General features: G+C 34.8%; 2 protein-coding genes across 2 annotated transcripts in view; one reads left to right on the top strand and one right to left on the bottom strand.

Moving 5' to 3' along the window:
- LOC309510241 (NACHT, LRR and PYD domains-containing protein 12-like) overlaps positions 1–1,268 on the bottom strand; it is a 48,470-nt gene extending 47,202 nt beyond the window's left edge. The window contains exons 1-2 of the mRNA XM_082191261.1: positions 1,250–1,268; positions 950–1,063 (exon numbers count right to left, since the gene is read on the bottom strand). The gene's annotated coding sequence lies outside the window, so the exon portion shown is untranslated. The remainder of the gene's footprint in view (positions 1–949; positions 1,064–1,249) is intronic.
- Positions 1–12,246, top strand: part of LOC309510264 (protein adenylyltransferase SelO-like) — a gene marked incomplete at its 5' end in the record, with an annotated part of 82,863 nt that overhangs the window by 58,495 nt on the left and 12,122 nt on the right. The window lies entirely within an intron of this gene.

Raw genomic sequence — 12,246 nt, 5'->3', positions numbered from 1 at the left:
ACATCACCTGAATAATTCTATGAACAGTTAATAAGTAAATGTACATTAATAAATCAACTCCTAAAGGGCACAACTGTAATAATACTAAAAACAAAAACTATAAGTTTGACAATATGTTGTATTAAATATTGTACATATTAAATTAAAATAATACATTGTTTATTGATTGCTTATAATTTAACATCATGTCAGTTGTCAGAGATATTTTAATGGTGAGAATAAAAGTACCGGTAGCAAAATATAAAAAGAGAAATAAACAAAAAACTACAATTACAAAAGTTTTTTAACTAAATCGGCCTCACTATTCTTTTCATAAGAATCAACAGAATAAAAACAGAGTCCTAAAATAGTTAAAACCATCGCATTTCCTTAAAATATGCTTTAAAGATAGTGGACTCTGTCATAAGAGGCATAAAGGAGGATCTTCAACTGATAACAAAACCTTGTGCCTATTTGACAATATGTGCAGATGATATGGTCCCAGTGATTATCTGAGTAGAAACAATGTTTTCTACCAACAACATGATTAATTTCATAAAGTTTAATTTGATTACATTGATACCATTTGTTGGTCATTTTTGGAGGACTCATTATGGAGGAGGTTATGATGGGTTTGAGGTCAGAATATATAGGGCATTATTTGAGCTCTGAATATAAGGCCTCCACAGCAGCACTGCTGCACATTACCTGGTGGAAACGCACAGGTACCAACAAAAAGGACTACAGTCCATTTAAAATGTACACAAAAGCTGGGTGTTTAAAACAATATAAGCATCTCATTCAATAAAATGCTATATCTGAGTCCAAGCCCAAAAAATGTAACACTTTGTAGATATGTCTCTCTCACATCAGGTGAAGACAATGTCTAGTATGAATATCATAAATGCAAATTACAAAAACACCATAATATAAAAATGCCAATCATGTATTTAAAAAATGTTATAGCTACCTGAGATCAGCCTGTGTATTGTCATTCTTAAATTGTATTGGATGATCCATAGACCTGTCACTCCTCAAAGACACACAGCTGGGCGCTGGTTCTGATCTCTCCTGCTGAACTGAACTATAACAGAACAACGAAACGTAAAAACAAAACGTTTTAATGAAAAGCACTTGAGGAGGGTTTACATTGTTTTCAAGAAATTTCCTTTAAAATAATGTATATAAAAAAATGAATGTCACATTATTTTCTTCAGGAGACATCTTTTTTATTATATAAAAGGTTAATTAATGTGTTCATTCATAGTACCTGCATCCTTTAGAAAAACCTTCATCTCTGGATGTTTGTGTGTCATCCATGATACAGCTGAACAGTAACAGTCTGATCTCCACTGACTCTGGGTGGAAATGACAAACAAACACAAAACTAATGTAATTAAACATTGTTTTACATCTTTATAATTTATCTGACTAGATCGCGAGAGTTGGAGAAATAGATAGAGATATTTTGATAAATCATTATACACGATACACAAAATAAACCTCGTTCATTTCCTTTCAGAGAAAATATTAACGTGGAAGTCACCTCGAGTGCACGACTAACCTTTATCAAAATGTATCTACATAGCCAACCGATTCACAAACTCCTCCATCTGTTCCATCGAGTAGGCTAGCTACACATAAGAAAGGAATCGACTATTTTATTAAAATGGCGAAACATCAGCTTCTTCTTCTTCTTCTTCCTTGGGTTTTTAAGGCAGTTGGTATCCAATATGTTACATTACTGCCATCTGCTGACTATTATCATGTCACTTTCTTATTATATTCTTCTTTCCAGTCCAGTCCTCTTTAAAAAATAAAACAAATATTTCTTTCCTTGCTCACTCTTTCCACATCCTAATATACTTTTTAAATTGTACTGTCCTATACCAATTTCTTGTAAGCTATATTTCAACTCTTGTCTTTCTTTTATAAATTTCCTGCATGACATAAAAATGTGACTAACTGTTTCTTCCTCTTGACATTCATCGCATTGGCCTGTGGGATGTTTTCCTAACATATGAAGAGTTCCACTTAACTTACAATGCCCAATCCTAAGTCTTGTTAGTACCACTTGTTCTGTCCTTCTATTTGACATCTCTCTTATACTGCCTACTTTATTTTGAATCATGTATAGTTGTCTTCCTTTACTTTCATGATCCCATTGATGTTGCCATATTTCCATTATCTTTTTCCACACTAGACTCTTCCCTTCTGATTTTGACAATTTAATTTCAATGTCAACATGCTCTTTTTTTGTTGCCTTTTTTGCCAATTTATCAACTTTCTCATTTCCCTGTATGCCCACATGTGCTGGTATCCACATATATGTTATATTTTTCCCTTGTCTACATACCCTTGTATTTAAAAACAAGATTTCATATAATATTTCTTGATGACTACTAGCTTTTCCAGTCTTCATACTCATAAGAGCTGATACTGAGTCACTGCATACTAGAATGTTAATATCCCTGCATTGTTCAATCCATTCTAATGCAACAAGTATAGCACATAATTCAACTGCATAAACATTTATGCTGTCAGATGTTCTTTTGCTAATTCCTATCTCATATTTAGGGATGTATACCGCAGACCCTGTCGCATCTGTTTGTAGGTCCTTTGACCCATCTGTATAAATCTCCGTATTGTCCTTATACTTGTTCTTATATTTAAAATATTCATTGGTTATATCTATATTTCTATTACAACCTTTAATTACTAAAAGCTCTAGATCAACCTTCGGAATTTCCAATGTCCAAATTGGCTTACCAGGCCATAACACAGTATTAGCAAATCTTTTATTATACACTTCCATTTCTTTTGCAATTAAATCAGCTGTCCAGCCAAAACTTTCTTTCTTTCTTCTCTCCTTTTCCCAACACTTTTGTAATACCTTTTTTGTTGGATGACTATCCTCATGCCCTCGAAGATTTATCCAATAGTTTGCAGTCAGTTGTTTCCGTCGAAGCCACAATGGCATTTCACCTCCCTCCACCTGAAGTGCACATACTGGAGAAGTTTTAATTGCCCCTAAACATATTCTTAAGGCACACGCTTGCACAATATCCAATTCAGCTAATGTTGTCTTTGCTGCTGACCCATACGCAATACTCCCATAGTCTAATTTAGATCTTATTAAAGCAATGTATATATATTTTAAAGCTGAAACACTTGCACCCCACTCCAACCCAGCAAGACATCTCATCACATTTAGCACTTTCTTACATTTATTAACTGTATACTTTATATGTTCTCTCCATGTTAGTTTTGTGTCAAAGTATATTCCCAAGAAACGAAAACATTCTACTTTCTCTAACATACTTCCATACATTTTCAGCTTAATTTCCTTATTCTTCTTTTTATTTGTAAAAACCATTACTTTTGATTTTTCCACTGAAAACTTAAATCCCCATTTTAATCCCCAATTTTCAACTTGATCAATTCCTTCCTGCATCTTCTTTAAAATATACTCAATATTTCTACCTTTCTTCCATATAGCACCATCATCTGCAAATAAAGACCTCCCTATATCCCCTGGAAGATTTAAATAAATATCATTAATCATAATGGAGAATAAAGTTGGACTAACCACACTTCCCTGCGGTGTTCCATTTTCTACAACATATTGCTTTGATAAATCTACCCCAATTTTCACCTTTATATTCCTTCTATTTAAGAAATCCATAATCCAATTAAACATTTTCCCTCCAACTCCCATTAAATGTAATTTGATTAAAAGACCCTCTTTCCACAGCATATCGTATGCTTTCTCCACATCAAAGAATACTGCTACTACAGTTTCTTTATTCACTTGTGCCTTCCTTATTTCCTCCTCCAAAATGATCACAGGATCCATTGTATTTCTTCCTTTTCTAAAACCACTTTGACATCTAGCCATTTTATTTCTACTCTCTAAAAGATATATTAGTCTTTCATTTATCATACGTTCCATTATCTTACATATATGCGATGTTAATGCAATTGGTCTGTAACTACCAGGATTACTTGAATCCTTTCCAGGCTTCCTTATTGGAATAATTATTGCCTCTTTCCAGCTTTGTGGAAGTCTCCCTTCCTCCCACACCTTGTTGTATAAATTTAATAATTTCCCCAAACCCTCTATACTTAAATGTTTTAACATACTGTAGCACACTTCATCTTTCCCTGGAGCCGTTTTCCCTGACCTATCCAGCGCTCTCTGCAACTCTCCCATGCTAAAAGGAGCATCTTGCTCCTCATCCCCATTATCTTTCCTGCATATCACATCCTTATACTGCGCTTTTGTTCTTTCTATTGCTACTCTTCCTTCCTCTGACAAGTTATTAGAACTGTTTATACTAACAAAACGTTTTGCCATCATCTCTACCTTTTCTTTATTTGTTATCGCATTCTCATTTCCTTCAGTCATAACTGGATAATTCCATTCTCTTTTATCCCCCCCCATCTTTTTAATCATTCCCCATATTTCACCTATTTGAGTTGTATTTCCTATTGTGTCACAATAAGATTTCCAGAATGTTCTTTTTGTCTGTCTGATTATCCTCCTAACTATTGCCTGTGCTTGTTTATACTGAATCAAATGATCATAATTATGTGTTCTTTTAACTAATCTAAATGCTTTGTTTCTATTTTTCACTGCTTCTTTACATTTTCCATCCCACCATGGCACTGCTTTCTTTTTACATCTTCCTTTACTCTTGGTAATGGATTCTGCTGCTGCTGATATTATACCTTGCTTAATTTGATTATCTAATATTTCAACACTAACTTCATCTTTAGTTTGCCTAAACAACCTATCACTTTCCTCCTGGAATTTTCCCCAATCAGCTTTCTCAAAAATCCATTTTCCACTTGCTTCCCCAATACTACATACTACCTCTATATTTATTTTACACCACACCGGATAATGATCACTGCCTATTGTGCCATCCTTATGCACTGTCCAATCACATCTTGCTGCAATTTTATTTGAAACTAATGTGAGATCTAATACTGATTCTTTTCCAGTGTTAACATCAATTCTTGTACCTACACCATTATTTAAACACACTAAATTCTTCTCATCTATCATTTCTTCTATTATTTGACCATTGTAATCACTTTTTTTACTCCCCCACAAAGTATTATGTCCATTAAAATCCCCACACCATATAATATTATTACAATTTTGTCCCTCTATCTTTTCTAGCTTAGTTTTCTCTAGTCTTTTACAAGGATTATAATAATTACAAATCACCAACTCTCTCTTTCCTGCCCATACTTTCACTACTACATATTCTTGTTCATTTCCCACTCCTAAGATTTTATACGGTATTCCTTGCTTTATAAATGTAACACACCCTCCTCCTCCCCCCTCCCTTCTATCATACCTTACCGCCACATAATCATATAAAACAAAATCCAATTGAGGTCTTAACCAAGTTTCTTGAATGCACACTATCTCTGGTTTTTCTACCCTACTACCAACAAATTGCTTAAAATCCTGCCCATTAGCTAAGAGACTTCTCGCATTCCATTGTAAAATCAGCATTATTAGGATTAAAAACCTAATCATGATGCCTCCTGGCTTGCTTGCATCCTGAGTTCATCATTTATTTCCTCCCACTTCAGCCCTATCATGTCCAAATGGTGTTCTGCCGCTTTCACAATTACTTGAATTCTTTCTGTTTTTGACTTAATCTCATGTGTTGCATTAATTACTCCTGCAATGAATGTGACCAGTTTCTTTTTTTCTATCCATGCTTTCCTCATCCCTTGCTGATCATCCATTTCCTCTTGTCCTTTATCCACTCTTCCCTCTATATTCTGATTCCTCTGTCCATTCATCTTAACTGCTTCAGCATATGACACCTTCTCTTTTAGTCTTATCTTCTGTACCTCCACCTCTTTTTTAAGTGCTTCACATCCCCAGTATGCTACACTATGATTTCCTCCGCAGTTACAACACTTAGGTTTTGTTCCCTCACCACACATCCCATATTCATGTTCACCTCCACATCTAGCACATCTTCTTTTCCCCTTACACATTTTAGCAGTGTGCCCAAACTCCTGACAGTTGTAGCATCTCATTGGTTTCTGTACATATTCTCTTACATTATATCTTACATATCCAAAGTATACCTCTTTAGGTAAGTCTTTCTCCTCAAATTCAATCAGTATTGACTCAGTGTCCTTTTTCTCTATTCCTTTGGTCAATCTTTTGACACTTTTCACTGTGAATTTATTCACTCTCATGTTTTCCAGTATTTCTTTATTACTGATATTAATGGGAATCCCATAAATCACTCCTTTACCTCCGTTATCTCTCTTTTCTCCAACTTTTACAACCCTCTGAACCTTAACTTTACCAATATATGTCATCCTTTTAGCTTTGTCTAACTGGGTCCCATTTTCACATCCAATTAGCAAATTCCCATCTCCTAAAATCCTTGCATATTTCACTTCCCCAATCTGATTCTTGATGATTTTTGTTAATTTAATCGGGTCAATTTTCTTAACTCCGCCTTCTTCTTCAAATCTGACAACAACATTCAATATTCCTTCCTTTACTGTTTTTACCCCTTTTCCACTTTCATCACTTTCTGATCCTCCAATGCTAGATGCATGATTTTTCTTTCTTTTCCGACTCTCTCCCTTCTTTCCCTTACCAGCACTTTCCCATTCATTTAGCCTCCTCTCATCTTCCTCACTACAAGCCATGTTATTACTCTCACTGTCAGAGTCATTTCCTACCATCTCCTACGGATTGCAAGGAACTCCGTGAGACCACCGTTCCGGACCTATACAGGCCGTCGGTCGATACTCCCACTGCAAATTCCTCACACAACCCTTTTCCCTTCTTTTTATTTATTTATTTAAACTGTATTTATATTACCTTTACTTCTCAGTCCTAGTCTTTCCTCCTAGTAATTTGTCACAATGTTTGCCTCCGTGTCAGTCAAAATACTTCCGCTCACGTCAGTCCCCCGTGTCCTCTCCCTGATCTGAACTAGTTCTCCGCCATCTTCAACAATCAAAACATCAGCTTTCTTTTACTTTCGCTATTATCTGTGACGAAAGGGACACGTGATTAAACTGCTTAAGTTAGTGTTTTAATGGTTGCCCTTATTGGCAAATGACTTGAGTTTAATCACCAATAAGGTTTACAGTTAATAACTCCAGTCAGTTTTGTGTGCTGATAAACTCAAAACAAACATATTTATTACACGGATTATTAATGCATTTGTAGGAGCCACAGCAGATTATTCATACCTGTGTTCGCCAGTAGAGGGCGGTGTGCGCTGTGTAGTGAAAGCGGGTGTTCGAGACAGGCGTGCAGATCAGGACAGGTCCCCTGTCTATATCAGTCAGTAATAAAACATTTAAGCGTTCATTAGCCTATTATTCCACATCTCACTTAAATAGAATCTATCTAGCACTACTTTCTTCTTATTTAATAGGCAACTCTAAACCACTTCTACATTCATCCTCTTCTTCACATTCACTAAATAAACTTAACTATATAATGTTGCCTTTGGCTTGCTCAGTTGGGGATATTTTGGGGATATTTAATTTAATTTTATCAATCAATAAATTCCTCTTGAAACAAACTTTGTTGTATTATTTTAATTTAATACTGTGAAGCTGCTTTGATACAATCTGTATTGTGAAAAGCGCTATACAAATATACTTGACTTGACTATAGACCTCACAACATTGACCATGAGGAAGGATCCTTCTTGTTTAGCTCCAGTCTTCTTCTATACACAATTTTGTTTGTGTGTGTATAGTTTCAAATAGGACCTACATGTTTACCCCAAACTCTGTTATCAATACATTTAAAGACCTTTTTATATTTCTTCAACAAATAAAATAAAACTGGCACTGGTGTTTGTTCCATGACTAAAACTAAAAGCAAATTGTTCTCCCTCCACATCCCATTCATTATAATATTTTCTATTTCTATAGGTTTCATGAAGGAAAACATAATTCATTATCTCTAAGTATTCTAAACCTATCGTCTGTCCATGTATTTAACAAACCTATTCTCAAACACTCCATAACTCCATGAACTCACAGAGGATAGAGACCGAAAAGAACCAATAGTGTAAAATTAATAATCATTATACTTTTTTATGTACAACTGATGCTTTATTACTTTTGAAACTGTCTTTAGCCAAAATAATTTTTTTGTTTGTTTGTTTAAAAAAGCATTGTGTGCCGTGTTTGGTTTCTTCCTATTTCTGATTACAACAATGGACAAAGTCACGTCAGATGCATGCATCTATATCCCACTCTTAACCCGAATTACTTGACTTTACTAGAAAATTGCACGGAAACCTGTTGTCTTAAACCATTTAAGTTTTTACACAAGGTGAAACTAGAGATCAAGCATAACACATTAAGTGGATGCAGTAGACAAATCAAGTTTACATTAGTAGTCTTTACTTAAAAACATTAGTTCACATATTTATTTTTATTTGGAGTGTACGTTGTATAAAATAACTATTTTATGTTACACAAATGTTATATTTATGTAATGTCTTATACTATTTTGAGATTTATTGTAATAAATGCATTCTGTCACATAAATTGGAAGGGAAGAAAATTAAACCATTCATTTCAATGTTCCAATGTTTTTTGTATTAATTGTTGACGACAAAAACAAAACAAAACAACAGGAAACACTTCAATGTAATAAACTTGTCAACCAAAAGATAAGTAAAAATAAGCATTGAAACTGCTTGCAAGTCCAATCAGAATGCACATAGCTTTTAGCACGGTTTCAATGTTGTCCATCATAACTTCTTCCTCAATGATGATGCGCCTTTTCTTCCTGAGGACACTGAGGAAGAATCAGCTTTCCTCCACTATCCTGGTGAACTTCTATCGCTGTGCAATAGAAAGCATCCTGACCAACTGTGCTACAGTGTGGTATGGGAGCTGTTCTGTTGCAGAGCGCAAGGCACTGCAGCGGGTGGTGAAAACCGCCCAGCGCATCACTGGGACTCCACTACCTGCCATCGAGCACATCCAGAGGAAACGCTGTCTGCATCGAGCTCGCAGCATCCTTAAGGACTCCTCTCACCCAGCCCACAGACTGTTTTCTCTCCTGCCCTCCGGCAGGCGTTTCAGGTGCCTCCGGACCAGGACCAGCAGACTAAAGAACAGTTTTTTCCCCAGAGCTGTCTCTTTATTAAACTCTAACCCTCATTGATCCCACTCCCCTCATATACTGATTGACTCTCCTCTCCCTCCTCACACCTGCCTCCATTTTGTTATTTGCAATACTATAATGTTCATTTGCACTGCTGACTGTTATTATAGTAACAACTGTTTACATATGCATCTTGCACTACTACCTTGACTGGAATATGCTCAATTTGCACTGCCGACTGTTTATTTACAGTACCGACTGTTTACATATACATTTGCAATACCGTACTTTAACTGTAATATGCAATTACTTCCACTGCACTTTCACTCGGATAGCTTCTGTCCAAACTTTATTTGCACTACTTTAAATCCATTGTTATACTGCTCATTTTAGCCTAACTTATACATATATCTATTTGTAAAATTCTGTTTATAGTAATAGCCATCTGTATATTATGCTCACATTCTGTTTATAGTAACACCCATCTGTATATATATTCATAGTACATATCTATCTGTAAAATTCTGTTTATAGTAACAGTCATCTGTATTATATTCAGTACATATCTATCTGTAAAAATTTTGTTTATAGTAATAGCCATCTGTATATTATATTCAGTACATATCTAGCTGTAAATTCTGTTCACAGTAATAGTTATCTGTATATTATATTCATAGGACAAATCTATCTGTAAATTTTTGTTTATAATAGTATTCAACTCTATATTTATTCAGTACATATCCATGTTCTGCACTTATGGAACCACTGTATATCCTGCCCTTGCTGCTATTGCACTTCTGGTTAGACCTAAACTGCATTTCGTTGCCTTGTACCTGTACTTGTGTAATGACAATAAAGTTGAATCTAATCTAATCTAATCTAATGTTCAATGCCGCTTGATTGAGACGGAGAGAAGACGAGAGCACAACACCTTCATGCTCAATGAGGAGGATTCTAATGTCCAGATGGCAGAATGAGTCATCGTCATTAGAGTCCTAACATAAGAGCACAATCATGACATTTCTCATTAAATAACCATCAATAATGTTAAGCAATAGAGTCTAGTCATGAGACAATCAAACACATGAGGGAATGTGTGAACTGGTTATGACTGCTGGAGTATATTAAAGAGATAGTCTACCCAAAAATAACAATTCCGTCATCACAATGATCGTGGGCCCAAAGCCATTACATATTTAAAACAGTAATATCCTATACTAAACCTAAACTAATCTCGACAAACTATATATCATTTGAAAGTTTACAATCTCTAGTTTTCATATTTGGTGACTGATTTTCAAAATAAATTACAGAGGAGCCGTAATTTATCAATTTGCAACAAGAATATTTTCATATTCCTAAGGTGTGTTCAGACCTTTATTTTGAAATAGCAATGAACATGAAAAATCATGAAAGAATGGTAGAAACTTCACATATTACTTCTGAATAGAATGTCTACTTCATAAATTGTATTAAAATTGTGGAAATAATGGTTCAGATCACTAAAACCACATATGGAAATGGAGGCGCCCTTATATGGGCAGAAATGGAGTCAGGTTGTCACCTAGTAAAAAAATGTGGTACTGCGCCCAAACAAAATCTTACTGAAAGCTCATTTTTTGAGATATCAACCTAAATTTTGAAAAACAACTTGTTCAGATTTTTGCAGTTTTAGAGTCGCCCAGGTTTTAAAAATATATATTTTATATAAAATATGAATAATTTTTTTTTTTTTACATTGTACATTTCCATAAACTCAAACTTCTATAACTTTTTTTTTGTTTCACTTTCTTAATTTATTTAACTTCTACAAAAATCTGCCAAATGTCTTCTTTAAAACAAGACCAATTGTACGTCTATACTCCAAAGCATTCTTTAATCACAACCATTTAAGTTCAAAATGTGCATTTTCGTTAACAGTTAACAGGTTAAAGCACATCATTTATGGTAAACACAGAAGCTTGTTCATGCATCACACACCAGAACAAACCCCATTGGTTCTCATTCCTCACACATGTTTTCTGTGTTTACCATACGTGATGTGCTCTATGAATGTGTGTCGTTTTTTTTTTCTTTAGATATAAAAGTAAATCTGTTCATCATATAAAGTGATTTGGATTAAACAGCTCGATTCATTTTACGACGCCTTTAAGACCGTTTTGGATCTTTAAAGTTTTGGTTAAATTGACTTTCTCAATGGAGAGACAGAAACTTATCAGGTTCCATTATAAATGGAAAAAGGGATAGTTCACCTAAAAATGAACATTTGCTCTTAATTTACTTAAAAGTTCGTTAGGATATTACTATAAATGGAACAAATAAACATAAGAAACAAAATTATGAATTTTTACAAAAAACATATCAGTGACAAACTAGCATTCACTAAAAGCAACATGCTACTGTTAAAGGGATGGTTCGGAGTAAAATCAACCTAGGGTCCTTTGCACCATGATCTCGAGCCAAACACCCCCCAGAGAAGGGGTCTTGCTACTGCTAACCCGGACGTCGACGTCACTTCAGTGGTTTGGGAAAAGCACGTAAAAGTCCTGGCAGAAAGCAATGCATAAGGATGCCTTAAACCATTTCAGTTTTTACACAAGGTGAAACTAAAGAGATCAAGCATAACACATTAAGTGGATGCAGTAGACAAATCAAGTTTACATTAGTAGTCTTTACTTAAAATCATTAGTTCACATATTTATTTTTATTTGGAGTGTATGCTGTATAAGTTTATAACTACTGTATAAGTTTGGTACAATTCTGAGCATTATTAGTGGGGTAATTTACGAGATACATCATAGGATCCATTAGCGCTTGCACTACGCCATCCGGCTGATTTCTCTAAATAAGCTCTAACTTTAATAATATTCAACCAAGGGAAAAAAAGCTTCTGGGGGGTGTTTGGCTCGAGGTCATGGTGTAAAGGACCCTAGGTTGATTTTACTCCGAACCATCCCTTTAACCGCCTGAAACACTTCTTTGTTGGTAAACCAGCTAATGGTGCATATCCTGACACCTACTGGAATGGAGTGTGAGCATTAATATCAAGGGAAAATGTAAAAAAAAAAAAAAATGTACCTATATTTGATTATTTTGTATAATCATGTAACTGTTATATTCAGGAAATTAAT

The sequence above is a fragment of the Leuciscus leuciscus genome, assembly GCF_965113295.1.
Source record: "Leuciscus leuciscus genome assembly, contig: SUPER_11_unloc_6, whole genome shotgun sequence".
NCBI classification, from domain to species: domain Eukaryota; kingdom Metazoa; phylum Chordata; class Actinopteri; order Cypriniformes; family Leuciscidae; genus Leuciscus; species Leuciscus leuciscus.
The sequence above is the reverse complement of the archived record's forward strand: the minus strand, read 5'-3'. Positions and strand labels throughout refer to the sequence as shown.